The 4,921-nt window shown below is 35.7% G+C and overlaps 1 non-coding gene across 1 annotated transcript; it reads right to left on the bottom strand.

The window, feature by feature from the left end:
* Positions 1-352: 352 nt before the first annotated feature.
* On the bottom strand, positions 353-514 carry LOC120632937. The gene has a single exon (XR_005659167.1). It is a non-coding gene; the product is annotated as a U1 spliceosomal RNA (small nuclear RNA).
* Between the last annotated feature and the right edge of the window lie 4,407 nt (positions 515-4,921).

Raw genomic sequence — 4,921 nt, 5'->3', positions numbered from 1 at the left:
CAAATGATTATTAGATGCTCAAGCAGCTACTGGCCCCTGACTCTTAGTCCACCTCTATCATAATCTAACATTCAACATTAATTTGAGTTTTCAATGTTGGAAGAACATTTTTTGTGTATCATAGACAAAGGCTGAAAAAACCTATGGCATGAAAAGATTTCATAGACAAAAAGAACCCCCAATTTAGCAAATGTCACGGCAGGGCTGAATTTCGAAAATTATGAGGTCAACTGTCAAATGACTTTGTCATATACAATTTCTCAAAATGTAACACCATAATGATTTATGACGATAGTAACTTATTACAAAATGATGCATGCATTCAACAATTAAAATATTTCTGTAATAGAGGGGGGGACGGCGCGTACGCAGTCCCCACTACCAAAAATTACGCGTCCGAGTTATCCGCATTAGGGATAATCGCAGAGGTCAACCCAACCGCAGTGCAATGGAAGGGCCTCGCTCTGGGGGAACCGCCTTCTTGATCACGGTGTCCCCTACGCCAGGTAAGTATGCTTCAATAACGGAAGCGATAGGTAGTCATTGCACGCGGAAGAATCTCCATAGCGCGAGCCAAAAACACGGCTGCATCGCACAGTGACATCTAGCGGAGACTGGTGAAACTACTACACCAATCGCGTTTGCTAGATGTCAGCAGCTAAGAGCTACAAAATGGACGAACAGCTGATTTACCAAAATTAATCATAATTACTTAACAAAATTTTAAAATCTGGAAAGGATGTGTTTTTTGCATAAAGTAAAATTAAAAGTAATTTGAGCGAGAGTTCCAATTAATTCAGCTAATAACAATAATAGCGATAGTTGCATTGTCATACTCACAATTCGCAATCTATCTGCAGATTCCATCACCGGCCCACAACTGGGCAAGGGTATCTTATTAGAATGAACAGGGTTTTGGCCGATAACAAAGTACAGATTTAAGAACACGTGGGTATCTTGTTAGAATGAACAGGGTTTTGGCCGCTAACAAAGTACAGATTTAAGAACACGTAATAAAGCACTCAATGAATGCTTACAGTTTTGCCTTCACCATTAAAGCAATATGAGAGTTTGTCAAATTAGATTTTGTTACTTTCTTTTTCTTTTAATATACGCGATAAAGATTTTTATATATCTAAATATTCATCGTCGTGCATAGATAAGAGAGACAAAATTCATAAATTATATAAATATTCATAAAGTTACATATTATTATGTTGTGCCGAACATAGCATAATGGACAAAAAACCATACTTTTGCGTTTATAATATAACTTGATGTTGCCCGCAACCTCCGTCCTCGTTTATTACTTTTAAAAAATCACTAGGGTACCGTTTATTTTCCTGGAATAATAAGTTCTTGGCTTAAGTTCCTGTCCATTTTTTCAACTAACTCTATGCCAAATAATCAAGATAATTGTTTGCTTAGTAAGGGCGCGAAGGAAGAACAAACAGACAAACTAACTGGCGCATCTAGAATATCATAATATCAACCCATTTCCGGCCCACTGCAGGGCACGGGTCTCCTCCCACAATGAGAAGGGGTTAAGGGCGTAGTCACCACGCTGGCCCAGTGCGGATAGTTGGACTTGAATGCAGGTTTCCTCACGATATTTTCAATAACTGTTGAAGCAAGTGATATTTTAATAGCCTAAAACGCACATAACATGGAAAAGTTTGAGGTGCGTGCTGGGATTTGAACTCGGCCCCTCGAAGGTGAAGATGTAGTCCTACCCACTGAGCTATCGCTACTATTTATAATATTAGTAAGGATGATTATGGAAGTATTGTTTAATAGTGACTAATATCATTCACTTGACAGTAAACGTCACACGCGGCGTGCATTGCTCTGTGTGTGTACGCTGTAATTAATATTATTTTCTTTTAATTAGGATATTTAGTACTCCGTAATTAAAATTATTATATTACTTGTGCCGTTAGATAACGAAATTAGTGAGTTGTGTTCAAATTCTACGTTAATTGGACGAGTGAGAAATTGTTTAAGTTTTCTATAGTACCCGCCATTGCTTTTCTGTTGGCGGCAACAAGCAAAGACACTACTATATGGTTGCTAGCAATTAATAAAACAATATCAAAGCCGACTTTGATCATGTCCGTCTGCTACGTTTGCAATGTTTAAGTAACTGTTACCCAAAAGCGAGTAAAATGTTCACTAGCCCAATGTTCATTCCTCCACACATTCTAGGTGATACAGATGTATCACCTAGAATGTGTGGAGCTCCCAGAGGACTCACCAGCCGTGCGGAGTAAGTGGGTTTGCCCAGCTTGCGTGGCTTCGCGACCGAAAGGAGATAACAGTAATACACCGGTGCAAAACAAAATACCGGGATTGTGTGACAAAGTGGACCCCCCTGCCTTTCCTGTAACTCTGTTTTCTGATAGTGAGACTATGGTGTCTGTTAATGCGATGCAAGACTTAATTCGCGCTGAAATTAAATAAATGGCATGTGGTATTAATGACTTATTGAGGGAGTCAAGATTAAGGATGTTCTTAAAAAATATTTCCGCGCTTAAAAATTTAAGAGCGTTTCTCTCAAAAGTTATCTATGAGAAGTCTTTTTTTTTATTATTTGGGAAGCACAGAGCACTTCGCTCGGTGCGGCTACATCCCGCTCTTTATCTATGCATTATTCCAATTCACAATCTGGAATCGTTTGTTCAATTTGAGCTCCTCCGTGAACGGAATATTCCTCTCGGAGTGCTTGTTTCTCGGAAATGTAATCATTTTCCTTCATTGTTTCTAGTTCAGTTCGGGGGTTCGATTGTCGTCGAACGACAGTCGGTAACATTGGGAAGATTGCAGGGTTTCTGATTGGCTGACACTATTATGTACTATATTTGCTAGTTGTGAGGTGTTGGCTGATCAAACTACAGTTGTCACCATCTCATAACTTCCTGTGGATGTCGTACGAGACGTCTAAGGGAATCTTATAACGAAGAAGAAGAACAGAAGATCTAAAAGTTTTTCTGAAGTGTATTGACCAAGACGTATAATTTTAGATAAATTGGAGCTCTCAAGCCGTATATAGGAATATTATATTGCGGTGTCTGGAAGTTCAATTTAAAACCATTTATTTCGTTTTTTTTAAAACATATCGCCAACTGCAAGTAAGCGTAGCTTTTGTTATGGGTAATAAGATGACTGATGAATATTTTAATTAATACTATACATAAATACTTTTAATATACAGATAAACCCCATAACATTTATGTTAATCACATGTTTCACAATTTCCAGCTGTGGAAATAGCACCCACAGCCTTGGACTCAGATAGAAGGGTCAATCAATCAATCGTCGTTGCGTTAATAATATTCTGAGGAGTAAATTCAGATGCATAATTTGATCTGTAGAACAAATTCGCAACTAAAAGGTGTAACGGTTCTAGGCAGAGAGTATTTAAAAGATTGATCACGTCATCACAGAACTAATCGGTTTTTACGCGACATCGCATCGGAACACTAAATCTCTTGGCGGCACGGCATTTTAGACAGAATTTAGAGTAACTGTCACATAAGAGTAGAGTTTATCAATGTGGGGTACAAAATTAACACATTGATAAAACTTTTGACCTAGCGAATAAATCGTTAGGATTTCTGACTATTTGATTGTTATGTGCGAAGCAAAGTTGAATATTGTTGCGCAGTATGGTCACCATACACTAAAATTTATATTAAGAGGATTGAAAGAGTACAAGAACGATTTTTGCGACTGCTCTCTTATAGAATCAATAGAAATCTTCATAATTATACAGATAGGCTTATTTATTTTAAAAAGCAAAGTCTTGAACATAGACGAGAGCTGTTGTCAATGACATTCTTATTTAATTTGTTTAACAATGGCGTTGATTGTCCTGAACTGATTCACAGATTTGCGATTAGAACACCGCGCACAAACACACCTCGGGTTCCTTGTAATTTGTTGTATCACAGGCCTTATAGAACGAAGTTGGGTAAATATTCTCCCTTACCAAGAATATCCGACATTTATAACGATTACGTAAAAAAACAAAAAGATTTCATAATAAATACACTGACTTTAGGCGTAAAATTATTGACACTTTTAATTGTTCTATCTGACATTTCAAGATAGAAATAAAATAAATACTTGACTTCTTATGTTATCAAATATTCAAAATTTAATAAGCTTAAACCTGGACATTGATGTTAATTTTTTTTTTTTAATTTAATTTGAATTTTAATTTTAATTCTATTTATATTTTTAACATTATAACCTTATTAATTAGTAAAATATTTTTAGACATTTATTTTGTAATGCAGTTATATATAAAATGTAATTAATTTTGAAATTATTTGTAAACGTTGTGAAAACCTGTAATAAGCTGAACATTCACTTAGCTCGCAACGTAAAAACTTGGACAAGAAAAAATGTATTAGCGGTTGGTTTTCCTAAATAAATAAATAAATAAATAAATAGTACAGTTAGGGCTAATTCGTAGAAGAATAAAAAATAAATGTTTATAAAAATAAATATAGCTACATAATGTCACATTCTTTTGTTCGTATCTGCTTGGTTGGGGATAATACGGTTCAATTGGGAAAAAAAACCTGAATACGCAATTATAGGAACAATAAGTAGACAATAACCGAAACAATGTGCAAAATGGACACAATGGTGGTTTAAGTTCCATTCAAACTATCTACGAAATAATTGGGAAAAGTATTCAACCTGCGCCCTAACGATGTGGGGCTCTTTTATCGTATTAATGAATGTGGCTTAATTGATAATAAGATATACGAATGTAAAGCTTTTTCACACGCCTTTTCACAGCTCTTAACGGGTTTTAATTAACCGGTGAATTTTGGCTAATAAACTTTAGATTTGGTTTATCGATTGGACGATTTCAAAGAAAACGAAAATAAATACCTAAATAAATAAATAA

Source organism: Pararge aegeria, chromosome 20 (assembly GCF_905163445.1).
Source record: "Pararge aegeria chromosome 20, ilParAegt1.1, whole genome shotgun sequence".
Taxonomy (NCBI): Eukaryota; Metazoa; Arthropoda; class Insecta; order Lepidoptera; family Nymphalidae; genus Pararge; species Pararge aegeria.
The sequence above is the reverse complement of the archived record's forward strand: the minus strand, read 5'-3'. Positions and strand labels throughout refer to the sequence as shown.